Source organism: Sphaerodactylus townsendi, linkage group LG01, assembly GCF_021028975.2.
Source record: "Sphaerodactylus townsendi isolate TG3544 linkage group LG01, MPM_Stown_v2.3, whole genome shotgun sequence".
Classification (NCBI taxonomy): Eukaryota; Metazoa; Chordata; class Lepidosauria; order Squamata; family Sphaerodactylidae; genus Sphaerodactylus; species Sphaerodactylus townsendi.
In genome coordinates, this window is record NC_059425.1 from 187,964,827 (window position 1) to 187,980,375 (window position 15,549).

General features: G+C 46.7%; 1 long non-coding RNA gene across 1 annotated transcript; it reads right to left on the reverse strand.

The window, feature by feature from the left end:
• Positions 1 to 3,917: 3,917 nt before the first annotated feature.
• On the reverse strand, positions 3,918 to 14,971 carry LOC125436138. The gene is made up of 2 exons (XR_007245003.1): positions 14,840 to 14,971; positions 3,918 to 4,096 (listed from the first exon to the last, which is right to left on the reverse strand). It is a non-coding gene; the product is annotated as an uncharacterized LOC125436138 (long non-coding RNA).
• Between the last annotated feature and the right edge of the window lie 578 nt (positions 14,972 to 15,549).

A 15,549-nucleotide genomic window follows, 5' to 3' on the forward strand; every position in this document is an offset into this window, starting at 1 on the left:
GCCCTAATAAGCCGTGCCCCTGCGGAGGCATCCTTGATCTTCATCTCCGTCCCGGAATAAATTACGCGGAGACTTTTCCTGCACTCATTTATAAAATCTCATTTAAGGACCTGTCTGGGCCATTTGTCCCAGGGTCTAAGCTGTTCTAGGAATTCAGAGGCATCAAGGCAGGCCCCAGAGAGTCACTTGTACAGATTTTTCAAGAGCTTTAACTGCATGGTTATTACATTCACAAGGTGTAAGCAGTTGGGGAAATGTTGCAGGGGTTTTATATAAAAAGAAGCGCTTGTGTGCGAGGGAGGGAGGGAAGGAGGGAGGGAGGGAAGGAAGGAGGGAGAGAGGTCCATTCCGCACAACTCCCCTAAAACACTTCTAAAACATTTTCACCCTAACCACCACCCTGCTTTTAAGCATAAGCATAAGCATTTTATTGTCATTGTGCACGCACAATGAAATTTACAGCAGCATTCCTCGATGCACACAATTTCACTCATACCCCACCCTCACTTTCCCCTTCCTCCACCCATCCCTACACAGCCCCAAACACATCAACACGAAGCCTTTTGGTTGCACTCACCCCTTGACATGATTCCTAGCTGACATTACGTGATTTCCCCCCCCCTCTTTTTAAAGTCCTGTGTTGAATTGATTCTTCAATGCTACACAATGCTGCATTCTCTACTTCTCATATACTCAATGCTTCAAAGATTGCTCCCTCCAAATGGAAGAACAAACAGCTACATGCTGCAAGCAAACAGGCAAGGAGAAACTTTGAAGGAGCTCAGAAGATGGCACCGAGGAGGAAGTCCAGGGAAGCAGAGAAGCGTGGGAAATGTAGTAAATAAACTGAACAAATCAACTGAATCAACTGTAGTAAATCAACTGACATTTTCAAAATGTTTCAACCAGAGAATTGTTTTAAAAGGAAATTCACATGAAACGTTTTGAGGCTGTACCCCACAGGTGTCAAACTCGCGGTCCTCCAGATGTTATGGACTACAGTTCCCATCATCTGCTGCCAGCATGATGCTGGCAGGGGATGATGGGAACTGTAGTCCACAACACCTGGAGGGCCGCGAGTTTGACACCTATGCTGTACCCCAAACAACGCAGAACTCCCTGGAGGAAACGTTTTTATTTCCTGCTTCAAAACATTTTAAAAGGTTTGTGCAGAAAGGATCCAAGAGAGAGAGGAGGTGAACCTGCTTTGTGTGGGTCGGCAGTGGAATAAATGGAAAGATTAAAAGTGTTCTGGGGTATTTGGGGGGGAAAAGAACGTGCCTTCGAGTTGCAACTGACCATCCGTGGGGTTTTCAAGGCAAGAGGGGAGCAAAGACAGTTTGTCCTGGGTCGAATCCCCACTACCATCTTAGCCAGGTTTCAGAACACAAACTAACCAGGTTTGAGGGACGACCTCCCCATTGCTTGTGTGGCAGATTCCGTTTCTGGCGCTTGTTCTCCCTGTTAATCTGCATTCCGGCAGGACCTGGTTGCAAGTGGCATAGACCCCATTAACACGGTTCAGAGCTGATCCGAGGGGAGGGATGAGGGTTGAAACCCTGACTCGTTTCTCGCCCTGGAGTGTGACGCAGAATTTGGGCAACCAATCAGCACTGTGATGCACACAGTGATTCCTGTGATTCCTTGGTTTCATTTCCGCTTTTGCGATTGGCCAGCAGAAGGGGATGCAAACATTAAACAGTCAAACGCGTAACTTTGAATCGTCCATGGTTTACGCAAGTAACGATTAGCTGTTTGCACAGTTAAACAGTTAAACGTTTAACTTTTACACGCTGGTTTTTTTTATCATGCCCCTACAATATACGTTTCCACAGTGGGAAAAGGTCCCACCCCATCAAGGCACGCCAGCCAATCAGGGGAGAGCGTCGAAGCGAGCTCGCCTGGTAGTGGGGATTGCTAAGAGTTCTGCAACCGGATGTGTCTGCTGTGTGCTCGCTGCGGTGGGGAGGGAGGAACTCCAATGAAGAGGACACAGTTTCACAATGAACAGGTTTGGATCTGCGTGCAAATTTCAAGTGGGGATTCGACCCTGGTCTCCCTGCCTTCCTTGGAGGTCCAGGTACTGGCTCATGAAAATTGAAAAGAGCAGGTTAAGCACAAGAAACAGAAACAGAAGGACAAGGAAAAAACTCCTTCCCATCCCACTGAGCTGAGCTCCTTTCCATCCCTAAACTCTGCTCTCCTGAGGCTACATCTCCAGTCCTCCAGGAATTTCCCAAACCAAGGTTGGCAACTTTACCTGGTCCCTTGTCTCCCCACAACTTGACCGATTCTCAAGTGCTCTAAGCCTTGTGCTTCCCTCTGTGTGCTCAGTCCTTGGAAGGCCATTTTTACTCTTTGTTTGATATCCCCTTAAAGTCATGCTGGCAGGGGATTATGGGAACTGTAGTCCATAACATCTGGAGGGCCACGAGTTTGACACCTATGCAGTATACAAATACATTATGTAATTAGTTTATCATGAGAATCAGCATGGAAGAGTTGTTAAGAGGGGTAGACTGTAATTTGGAGAACCAGGTTGATTTCCCACTCCTGCATATGAACAGAGGTCTTTTAGGAGCAGCAGTGGCATAGGAGGTTAAGAGCTCATGTATCTAATCTGGAGGAACCGGGTTTGATTCCCAGCTCTGCCACCTGAGCTGTGGAGGCTTATCTGGGGAATTCAGATCAGCCTGTGCACTCCCACACATGCCAGCTGGGTGACCTTGGGCTAGTCACAGCTTCTTGGAGCTCTCTCAGCCCCACCTACCTCACAGGGTGTTTGTTGTGAGGGGGAAGGGCAAGGAGATTGTAAGCCCCTTTGAGTCTCCTGCAGGAGAGAAAGGGGGGATATAAATCCAAACTCTTCTTCTTCTTCTTCTTCTTCTTCTTATCTCATGAGCCGAATTTTTCCCCACTCTTACACAAGAGGTGGAGTGACCTTGGGCTAGTCACAGTTCTCTCAGAACTCTCTCAGCCCCACCTCCCTCACTAGGTATTTGTTGTGAGACGATTCAGGGAAGGGATTTGTAAGCCACTTTGAGACTCCTTACGGTTGAGAAAAGCGAGATATTAATCCAAACGTATCCAGTCCTAATTATGATACTTTTTTATCGTCAAGTCATAACTGACTCATGGCATCCGCTCATGGGGTTTGGAAGGCAAGAGAGAAGCAGAGGGGTTTAGCCATTGCCTGCCTCTATGTAGTAACCCTGGATTTCCTTGACAGTTTCCCATCCAAGTACTAACCAGGGCGGACCCAGCTTAGCTTCTCGTATCTAGGCAAGTTCAGGCTACCTTGGGCCATCCAGGTCAGAGCTATTATGATACCACTCAGACATAAGAATGATTGAAGTAAGACAATCTTAGCAGGGGCAGAGCGAGGGGGAGTTGCGCCCAGGGCATGCCTACATCCTGTGCTCCTGCCCACCCCCACCCCGCCCCCAAAACACCACACCTCCACCACACCCCTTACCACATGCCACTGCATTGCATTGCGCTCCGCCCTACCCCCTTGGCGCTACGCTACTGAATCTTAGTGTTTGTGTTTATAAGGTAAACAATATTTTAGAAAGTATCACAGTATTAAAATCCAGGTCCTTCCATTCCAAGATTCAACGTAAAAAGAGGTCTGTTCTGGATTAATAACTTCAGCTGCCATTTAATGAAGATTTCTTCTGGGCAAGGAAAAGTGAAATATACCAAACAGCAGCTCCTCTTGTTCTGGTAGTAAAAAAACCTCATGATGCAATTACTTCTGTGCTTCTCGCATAGTTCAGTTTCAGTTAATTATCCCAAAGCATTTGGCATCACTTGGAGATGACAGTATCCAAAGAACTGGAAAATCATTTTTCCAAGTACAACGTCTTTAAAAATACGCATGTCATAATTTCTGAATAAAAACAGAAGTCATGATATTTGATTAACATAGCCCTTCTTTTATTCCACCATTGGAAGACGAGCTCTTGGAAAACACGTGACCCGGATTTCAGATGTTCACTATTGGAAAATTCCACATTATCGACATGTCAGCCAGTCATTAGCGCCAGTCCAAATGGGGTATACAACCAAACGCAGAAAATAATCAGGTTTCATTCTGTAGGTGCAGAGAAAAGGGAAAGGGGTTTTAATTCCACTTATAAGTAAGGCTGTTTCTTCTCTCCCCCCCCCCCCCATGTTTCCTATAATGGGGAGATGGCAACCATAAAGCTGCTGACCAAAGAAACAATGCAGGCCTTAATGCTTACTGTTTCTTCATTGTTACTAAGCAAGAATGCCCCTTGTTCTCAATTCCACAGAATATGCGAACTAAACTGTTTTCGAGGTCTCAGTGTCCCCCAAAGATACCTTGAAGTTGCCCTTTTCTGATACAGAGAAAGGAACATAGAAAATGTTTAGGCTCTTTGTCCGGGAAATAGGGCAACAAAGAACAATGCCGATAAGGTAAAGACAGGGCCTTAGTTCACCAAACATCAAAGGGTGAAATACTCACATCTTCCAATAAGGATTTTAGCCAGCCCCAAATGTTTTGGGGAAAGGGAAAATCTCTACCTTTTTACATGATTGATTGATGATGGGGGCATTTTCGCGGTGCGTTCTTTTCTGCCATTTTGACGTAACCTGTCTTTATCCTATAAAAGTAAGAACCCGCTGCCATTTTGGTGTGGCTCCTCTGATACTGTCTTGCCCGTTGTTGGCCAAATAAAATATTTGATTTTATTCTGTATCGGCTTGAGCTTTTTGAGCTTAATAGTTTTAACCCGTTACTTCGCGGTAACACTGCCACAGCCCCTCCCAGGAATGCCTAGCCCCCAGCCACGCCCCCATTGTGCACTGCCCAGCCCCACTGGCGCTACGCCAGTTTGAATCCCACCACCATGGGAACCTATTACTAAATTTTTTGGATCCCACCACTGGTTAACACTGTTTTCCAAATGAAAGGGTTGTGAGTTGCTGACGAGACAGATGGAAATGGAGATGTGGAGTCTCAAGAGGTCTAGAACAACTACTGAGCTACATTGTCTGGGAGGCTCCAATATTGTTGCATACAATAGGTTCCCAAGAGAGGAGACCAGTGGTGAGATTCAGTAGGTTCACACCACTTTGGCAGAACCAGTTGTTAAAATGGTTCTTGTAAACAACCAGTTGTTAAATATAATGTCTATCCTCCAAATCAGCCATTTTTCTCTAGGAGGGCTGGTCTCTGTCTCCTGGAGATGAGTTCTAATTCCGGGACATCTCCATGTCCCGCCTGGTGGTTGGCAACCCAAATCACTTGTGGGAAGGGCTTAGTGGTAGAGAACATATTTGGAGTGCAAAAAGTCTCAGAGTACCAAATCCGGACAGGGAAGTTGCTGGGGATCTGACAGTGGAACATGAGGAGAGTGGGATTTGGTAAGGGGAAGATATAATGCCGTCGTGTTTTTTGTGTAGGCTCATTCCGCACATGCAGAATAATGCCCTTTCAAACTGCTTTCGGTGCTCTTTGAAGCTGTGCGGAATGGCAAAATTAACTTGCAAACAGTTGTGGAAGTGGTTTGAAAACGCGTTATTTTGCGTGTGCAGAAGGGGCCGTACTTACAGCTTCCCACGCGGCTGTGTGCTTCGCAGTGGGTTTTCCCCAAAGATTTCTTAGGAAACAGGATTTTGTGGCTGGGAAGTGCCCCCCCCCCTTCCAGTCAGACGGATCTGCCCTTCTGCCTGCCCTTCACTTCCTGGTTCTATCCCTGCCACAGGAACTGCGGTTGCATGGGTGGGAAGCGCCGGGAGGAGAGAGAAGTCCCATGGAAAGCAAAGTACACATTTTTTCCTTTTGCTTTTGTAACCTCTATCTGTGGGTTCTGTGGGGCAGAACTTGGAATGAGTTTGCAACAACAATTTTTTAAAACAAAATAGTTTACTTTCTTAACATATAACATATAACATCAACATTTTACATCACACTTCAAGGTCCTGTTCAGGTTGCATTTTCAAGTCCTTATATTTACAGTCTACTGATACTGCCAAGTCCAGTTCTTCTTTGCAATTGGGTTGGCTCCTGAAGACTCCAAGGGCTTGATGAACAGAATTCAACATGATGAAGGTTTCCAGGAGAACTCTCACCCATTACAAACATAAAAAAAACCCTGAAACAATAAACTCCAACATTTACAACATAGCAAAAATAAACAACTCCCTTCCCACTAGTTCCCAACAACATTGCAGTTACCTTAACAAGGTGTTAAGGGCTTATACAAACCAAGGTCCGAGTCTGGTAGCCTTGTCTCCTCCAAACTACATGAGCTCTGCAGCCTCTTGCTGCTTTGAGTCTCCACCCCTTACTGGGTCAACCCATTCTGAGCATGGGGGTTACACTTTCTCTGAGAAGGAGGGGGAAGAATCAAGCTTTCCCAGGCTTTGAAAGCCATGGGGCTTCTCTCGGCTGAGGCACGGTTAGTTCGGAGGAGGGTAAAATGTGTGCATTACAGAAAGATTCCCCCAAAGTGAATGAACACTCACTGCGGAACAGACCACATGTGCATAAATGACCATAGACTCCACCCTCCAAGACAGAAATTTTCTCCAGGGAAACTGATTTCTATAATCTGGAGATCAGTTGCAATTCTGGGCGTTCTCCAGACACCACCTGGAAGTTGGAAACCGTGCGTGTCTGCCAAGTTGGAAGGGAAAAAATGGTTTTAATCCAAGGAAGTGTAACCCCCATGCTCAGAATGGGTTGACCCAGTCAGGGGTGGAGACTCAAAGCAGCAAGAGGCTGCAGCAGACCTCATGTAGTTGGAGGAGACAAGGCTACCAGACTCAGACCTTGGTTTGTATAAGCCCCTAACACCTTGTTAAGGATTTCTTTTTGTGGTTGTAATGGGTGAGAGTTCTCCTGGAAACCTTCATCATGTTGAATCCTGTTCATCAAGCCCTTGGAGTCTTCAGGAGCCAACCCACTTGCAAAGAAGAATTGGACTTGGCAATATCAGAAAACTGTAAATATAAGGACTTGAAAATGCAACCTGAACAGGACCTTGAAATGTGATGTTAAATGCTGATGTTAAATGTTAAGAAAGTAAACCATTTTGTTTTTAAAAATTGTTGTTGCAAACTCATTCCAAGTTCTGCCCCACAGAACCCACAAGCTGAGGTTACAGAAGCTAACAACCACTTGCAACCAGGGGAAAGTAAAGACTTGTGTCTCTCAATCAGCATTTTCGGCAAGCTACACAGCCAACACTGCAGCTGAGGAATGTTGGAACACAATTGGTACTATGCTACATTCCCTTTCAAAAAACCCCTCACCCACCATACTTCTTTGGACACCAGCCCACAGCTATGTGTATATCATGTTACCATTGGAACGCCTGAATGGCAGACCTTAAAAGCTTAAAACTGGAAGAGGAAAGGAATGTGGGGAGAGGGGAATCTGTTGACCTTACAACCCCTCCCCACATTCCATGTTGCGTTCTTCCCCCTCACCTTTTTAGCGCTTTCCGCCAGGTCTAGCAACATCTGCTTTGGTCCCCTTTACCGATTGTGCCGAGCTGTTATGCTCGCCGAGAGCCATCTGGCTCTGGTCATGTTAACTTACCACACTTCACGTTCAAAATTTCTTGCGGGACACTCTGAAGTTTAAACAGAGCATCTTTTGAGCACCCTGTGTGTGGCTTCACAATACCCCTCATCTTTCTGTCACAGAACAAGGGGTGTGTGTTTTTTGTGAAATTAGAAATGCATGAGGCGAGGGGGAATGGGTGAAGCACTTTCTTTTTAGGTGAGTAGGCGACATTTATGAAGAAGAAGAAGAAGAAGAAGAAGAAGAAGAAGAAGAAGAAGAAGAAGAAGAAGAAGAAGAAGAAGAAGAAGAAGAAGAAGAAGAAGAAGAAGAAGAAGAAGAAGAAGAAGAAGAAGAAGAGGAGGAGGAGGAGGAGGAGGAGGAGGAGGAGGAGGAGGAGGAGGAGGAGGAGGAGGAGGAGGAGGAGGAGTTTGGATTTATATCCCCCCTGTAAGGAGACTCAAAGGGGCTGAAAAACTCCTTTCCCTTCCCCCCCCCCCCCCACAACAAACACCTTAAGAACATAAGAACATAAGAACTAGCCTGCTGGATCAGACCAGAGTCCATTTAGTCCAGCTCTCTGCTACTCGCAGTGGCCCAGCAGGTGCCTTTGGGAGCTCACATGCAGGATGTGAAAGCAATGGCCTTCTGCTGCTGCTGCTGCTCCTGAGCACCTGGTCTGCTAAGGCATTTGCAATCTCAGATCAAGGAGGATCAAGATTGGTAGCCATAGATCGACTTCTCCTCCGTAAATCTGTCCAAGCCCTTTTTAAGGCTATCCAGGTGAGTGGCCATCACCCCCTCCTGTGGCAGCATATTCCAAACACCAATCACATGTTGCATGAAGAAGTGTTTCCTTTTATTAGTCCTAATTCTTCCCCCCAGCATTTTCAATGAATGCCCCCTGGTTCTAGTATTGTGAGAATTACCTTGTGAGGTAGGTGGGCTGAGAGAGCTCAGAAGAACTGTGACTAGCCCAAGGTCACCCAGCTGGCATGTGTTAGAGTGTCCAGGCTAATCTGAAATCCCCAAATAAGCCTCCACAGCTCAAGCAGCAGAGCGGGGAATCAAACCCGGTTCCTCCAGATTAGAGCGCACCTGCTCTTAACCACTACGCCACTGTTGCTCCTATGGAATAAAAGCAAAGGCCTTTAAAGTTCAGGGTAGTTCCCTGGGCGAACACCGGGTCATTCCTGACTCATGGGATGATGTCACGTCACAGTGTTTACCAAGCAGACTATGTTTATGGGGTAGTTTGCCATTGCTTTCCCCTACACTTCGTCTGCACTTGATGAACCTGAGAAGGATGGAAAGCTGTTGAGACAGCAACAAACACGACAATGAATTACAGCAGAATTTTTGAGAAAGAAATTAAAATTTGCTGGGGAGCTTTCTCTTTCCAGGAGAGCCAAGTTGACATTCGCTTTTAAATCCGGAAGAAGGTTTGTCCCTTTGTATACGGCCTCTTTGGAATGCCGTTCGGGTGGCACACGTTAAACCGGGCACCCCTCCAACAGCTGGCACCGGGAAATGGTCTTATGCTGCCCTCTGCAGTCCCGACGCACCTGCAACAAATGATCCAAACCCATCCCCAGCACAAAGCCCTGCCAAATCTGTCGCGACCTGTGACTTTGCAAAGATATCAAAGTGTCACGTACGGGGGGGCACAGACGCTTGTAATTGTACGACTCAGCAGCCCAAGAGGTGAGCAACTAGAAGAGGGTCATGGGGCTTGAATTCCCCAACAGAAGCACTGAAGCTTAAAGATAACTCACTAGGCAACCTGGAAATGTGGCGCTGAGAGAGAGGTGAGGAGACGGGGCTTGGCTTTACCTTCTGAACGTAGCCTTCCTGGAATTGTGGGTTAAAAGCTCTCTTTTTTTCTACGTCAGTATATAGATAAACCTGTTCTGCATATCTCAGATCTGGCTCATCTGCCTGGAACACACTATCGGCCTTTGGGTTGCCAACCTCCAGGTGGCTCCTGGAGATCTCCAGCTATTGCGGTTGATCTCCATATCGTCAAGATCAGTCACTCTGGGAAAAAATAACTGCTTTGAGCAGCAGTGGCGTAGGAGGTTAAGAGCTCGTGTATCTAATCTGGAGGAACTGGGTTTGATTCCCAGCTCTGCCGCCTGAGCTGTGGAGGCTTCTCTGGGGAATTCAGATTAGCCTGTACACTCCCACACACGCCAGCTGGGTGACCTTGGGCTAGTCACAGCTTCTCGGAGCTCTCTCAGCCCCACCTGCCTCACAGGGTGTTTGTTGTGAGGGGGGAAGGGCAAGGAGATTGTAAGCCCCTTTGAGTCTCCTACAAGAGAGAAAGGGGGGTATAAATCCAAACTCTTCTTCTTCTTCTTCTTTGGAGGCCCCGCTATTTTCCAAAACCCACCCTCCTCAGGCTCCACCCTCAAATCCAGGTATTTCCCAAACCAGAGCTGGTAACCCTGATCAGCCAATAGAATCATAGGATCATAGAGTTGGAAGAGACCAGAAGGGCCATCAAGTCCAACCCCATGCAATGCAGGAACACACAATCAAAGCACTCCCGACATATGCTGATCCAGTCTCTGTTTAAAAACCTCCAAAGAAGGAGACTCCACCACTCTCCAAGGCAGTGAATTCCACTGTCGAACAGCCCTGACGGTCAGGAAGTTCTTCCTAATGTTTGGATGGAATCTCTTTTCCTTCACCTTGAATCCATTACTCTGTGTCCTAGTCTCTGAGGCAGCAGAAAACAAGCTTGCTCCCTCTTTGACATGACATCCCTTCAAATATTTAAACATGGTTATCATGTCACCCCTTAACCTACGCTTCTCCAGACTAAACATCCCCAGCTCCCTAAGCCTCTCTTCGTAGGGCATGGACTCCAGACCCTTGACCATTTTGGTTGCCCTCCTCTGGACCCGCTCCAGCCGGTCAATATCCCTCCTGAACTGCGGTGCCCACAACTGTACACAATATTCCAGGTGAGGTCTAACCAAGGCAGCATAGAGAGGTACAATTACACCCCTCGATCTTGACACTATACTCCTATTGATACAATATGTAGAAAATAAGCCAGTGAATTTTTTCCTGACGTAGCTTGTAGGGTTTTAACCTTCAGGTGTGGCCTGGAGATTTTCCAGAATTACAACTGATCTTCAGTCAGCCTTCATTATGATCACAGACCAGTATAAGGGACATAAAATACAACCAGTGAAAAGATCAGATATATTAAAACAGTGAATATAACTTTAAAGGAATCGGCTGGTGAAAAAACAGGAACACAAAACATGTATAGAGACGTAAAAGAAATGGAATAAGAATGCAAATAATAAAAGGCTTGAAGACTGAACAAAATGCTAAACGACTAAAAAGAGGGATAGGCGTAAGTGAACAATGAAACGAAGAAGAGTTTGGGTTTTTATCCTGCTTTTGTCAACTGTCAGACAACTCAAAGCGGCTTACAAACTCCTTCCGTTCCTTTCCCCACCACAGACACCTTGTGAGGTAGATGAGGCTGAGAGAGTTAGGAGAGAACTGTGATTACCCAAGTGCATGCAGCAGGGTTCATGCGGAAGAGTGGGAAATTGAACCCAGTTCGCCCGATAAGAGTCTGGCGCTCATGCGGAGGAGTGGGGAAACAACCCTGATTCACCAGATTCACCACCACACTTAACCACAACCCCTGATCTATAGGACAGACCATACTACGGCATATTTCAAGAGCTGCTACACAAAACCTGGCAACACTGTGCTGTATCAGGATTGGTGTCTATAAGCAGCAAGTCTATAAGCACTGTGCTGTATCAGGATTGGTGTCTATAAGCAGCAAGGAAGTACAGTGGCGTAGCACCAATAGGGCGGGGTGGGGTGGGGCGTGACGCCCTGGGCGCGTGCCTGTGTGGGGGCATGGAGGGGGCGTGGCAGGGGCATGGGGTGCACCTGTGCCCCAGGCACAGTTTCCCCTTTGCTCCACCCATGAGGAAGTATAACATTGTCCTGCGTCTGTCTTCAGAGGATGGTGGTCAGTTCACCCAGAGGAAATGGCTGCCTGGGGGGAGGGGGTGAACTCTGACATTATAGCCAACTGATGTTCCTCCTCTCTCCAATTGCCGCCCCTCCTCAGTCCTTACTCTCAAATCTTCAGGAATGTTTTGACCCCAAGTTGACAGCCCTAGCTTCTCTATTTGAGGAAAAGCTTCACCTGTTGTGTATGTTTTCCATGCTGTGACAAGGAGAAAGACAGGGCCAATTAAAAAAAATAGCCTGGACTGGGGTGCTGTGTGGTTTCCGGGCTGTATGGCCGTGTTCTAGCAGCATTCTCTCCTGACGTTTCGCCTGCATCTGTGGCTGGCATCTTCAGAGGATCCTCTGAAGATGCCAGCCACAGATGCAGGCGAAATGTCAGGAGAGAATGCTGCTAAAACACAGCCATACAGCCCGGAAACCACACAGCACCCCAGTGATTCCGGCCGTGAAAGCCTTCGACAATACATTAGCCTGAACTGTTTTTGTTATTTCGCACATTCTAGGGCCGTATCTTGATTTGGCTTCAGCCCTCTGCGAAAGATGCAGAAAGTTTTTTAGGACCCAGCTATGGGAACAGACAGTTCGGTGTCTAACTGGGATCTTGGAGATGCAGATTCGAATCACCCCTCTGCTATGGAAGCCCACTGGGGGACCTTGGATCAGTTATTCTCTCGTAACCTGGCCACAGGCTGCTGCGACGAAAAGCCAAGAAGAAGAGATTCACGTGTGCCTATTTCATGCTCATTGGAGGAAAAGCAGAGTAAAAATGTACTATAGGACTTTTAAGGCACTGGCTCTACAAACTAACTCCGAAAGAAGATTGGAAGTCAGCCTGGCTCTCTCAAAAATGGCAAACTTTGTCCTAGGCCCAGCGTGTTTAGCAGTCATTCTACACCAAAGATCCTGCATCTTGCAGCATTCGGCCATCAAAAGGACGACATCTCGACCACGCTGATATTGCACATATAAACAAACTTAACAAAACTTAATTTAACTCTTGCACAACACGGGTCAGCCAACAGGGATATCTGCCGTGACCTTGGTGCCCGGTCCCAGGAAAGAGGCATTCATCCTCCTTTCAAAACCAAACCTCACTGTTCTCGGAAATCTGTTTTAATCCCTGCCCATTGTACAATTAGCTTTTTTTTGTTTCTTAGAGGCAGGATTACCTGAGGGGCAGTGCACGAGTCGCTGAGCAAAAAACCATCCTCTCTTTCCCGGCATCTTTTAGACTGACTGCGTGGCGATGTGAAAAGATTTTCAAGGAGGAAGCACGGACGAGCCCAGATTTCAAAACACGCTATTCCCGAGCTGCGTTCAGCATAAAACCCACAGCCCTCCAGCCTCTTACCCGAAAGCAATCTCAATAAGACGCGGGGAATTATTTGGGCCGGAGGATGCTAATGAACCTAAATGATTACGTTCTCCCCAAAACAGAAAATAATGGCTCATTACAAGAAGCGTTTTGTCAGAATGGCTTTTGGAGATAATAATGGTTTGGATCCAAACGACAGTTTCTGCTCAGGGAAAACGCTGCCTTCAGTGGAACAGAACTTTTCTGCCTCTCCCCTTCCCATGCAGCTCACTGGGCTTGCCAAAATTCAGATCCCGGGAACATGGGGGCATGGGGGGGGGAGGCTGTCCTGAGTTTTTCAAAGGGAACTGATGGAGATCGAAATTTCCATTTTGCTAATGGACGAGGAGGGGTGGCATGCAAGGGAGGGGAGGGAGGGGGCGGCATCTGGACCGGGCCCACTCACCCTAGTGGAGGGACAGGGAGGGGTGGCATGCAAGGGAGGGAAGGGAGGGAGGGGTGGCATGCAAGAGAGGGGAGGGAGGGGTCCTGGCATCTGAACATGGCCCACCCACCCTAGCAGAGGGAGAGGGAGGGGTGGCATGCAAAGGAGGGGAGGGAGAGGCCGTTTTCTCCAGGCAAGCTGATCTCTGGCATCTGGAGATCATTGTAATTCCTGGTAGGGATGCCCGTCTCCAGGTGGCTCCTGGGAACTCCCTACAATTACAGTTGAAATCCAAATTACAAAAATCGGTTCCCCTGGAGAAGATGGATTCTTAGAGGGTGGGTTCTATGGCATTGTACCGCACTGGGGTCCTTGCTAGATACAGTTTATCTCTCTGTGTTTTGAATGTACTTTTGATTTGTACTTCAGAAATGTCTGTAATGCTCTGGAGCCTATTTTAATATGCCTAATAAAGGTTGTTGTATTGTATTGTATCCTGGCCAATGTGGGGCAATTAAAAAATTCAGTAGATTGAAGGTCCCTTACTAAGTATAGAAACTATTTGCATCAGCAACTATATTTTGAATAGCTGACAACTGGAACAGTTTTCAAGGGAAATTTCCACTCTGTGTGTGTGTGTGTGTGTGTGTGTGTGTGTGTGTGTGTGTGTGTGTGTGTGTGTGTGTGTGTGTGTGTTTGCTATCAAGTCACAGCTGAAATATCGTGACCTCATAGGGTTTTCAAGGCAAGGGGCAGTCACAGGTGGTTTTCCATTGCCTGCCTTCACATCACACCCCTAGTTCTTGAAGGTCTCCCATCCAAAGACTTGCCAGAGTCAAGGTTGAGACTGTGTGACTCAGCCAAGCTCATCCAGCAACTTTCCATGGCAAAGTACAGATTTGAAACCGGGTTTCCCAGATCTTAGTCTAACACCTCAACCCCTACACCACTCTGGTTCTCTGTGGGTAAATATTAGTTGGTAGTAATTTGTTTATTAGCAACTCTCTTGAAACTACAATTTGTTATCAACCTGAAAAACAGGAAAGGACAATCAAGAATAAATTCTTTCAAAATATAAATTACCCCTCCTGGGCACCAATGTTAGTTGATAATTTATTGGGGGGGGGGGGTTAGCAACTCTGCCAAAAATACATTAATTTTATTCAGTTTTTTCGAAAAGAGAAGGGACAACTGATAAAACAATAACAGCAAGCAGGAATCCAACTGGGTTTTTGTAATGTAATTCATCCTTTTGGCAGAAGTACTTCCACCCTATTAATTTATGGAGTGCCTCCCATTGTTTTAGTGTAAATAGGAGTCAAAGTCCATTGACAGTTGGAAGAAGCCGGCAAAAACCGTTTTCAAAGGAAGCTCTTTAGGAAATGGCTGTTCCATTCACCCAAAGAGTTTCTGAATCACCACCGCAGCGCTGTTCAAATCTAAACAAATATTTTCATTGCAACCCCACAAAGGGACTTCGATACAAAGCTAGCCAGATATGAAAACAAACTTGGCACAGAAAGGGCTGCTGCCGCACATGACTTACTCTTAAGGCAACAGCTCGTGCAGAGGGTGAAGAAAGCTTATTTCATAAGGCACAAAAGACTTTTGTTTATCGTCTCTCCGGACATCTTGGGAATCGCAAGCCGCCCGCAGGAGCACGGCTGGTGTCCTCTCGTGATGTCGGCACAACAGGAAGGGATTTTGGAAGGAGTTATGAGTTCAGCCGCGAAGAGAAAATGGGCTTTCCCAAACAGTAGCCCCCTGAGAGCAATATTGTACTGTAATGGACATGACTGGAAAAAATTCAGATGGTGAGATTCCAAAAAAGAAAGAAAAGAAGGTTGGCATTTCCCGCCCACCCCCTTTGATTATCAAGACAATAATTTTCTCCCATGTGATTTTATGCATTTATTACTCCCTCGCCCAACCTTGTCCCAAAATTATGTGTTTAATTTGTTTCCATGTCATGAAAACCTAAGAGTTTACAGAGCAATCTGATGCAGATTTATTCTCGTCTGAAAGAATGGGCTTCAATTGGAGTGATTCTCCTTAGGACTGCACTGTTTGGTCGATTCCGCACTTGCGTTATCGACCTAAGTTCCAGCTGCGTTCGACCTAAGTGCTCCGCACAACCACTGGGATCGACGTGGTTTTGTACCAGCTTCGCCCCGTGTAACGGTCAAATTTCCGACTCCAGTTGGGAACTACTACTTTTTCAGGGAACCACGCTCGAACTCAGCTCGATTCCAGTAA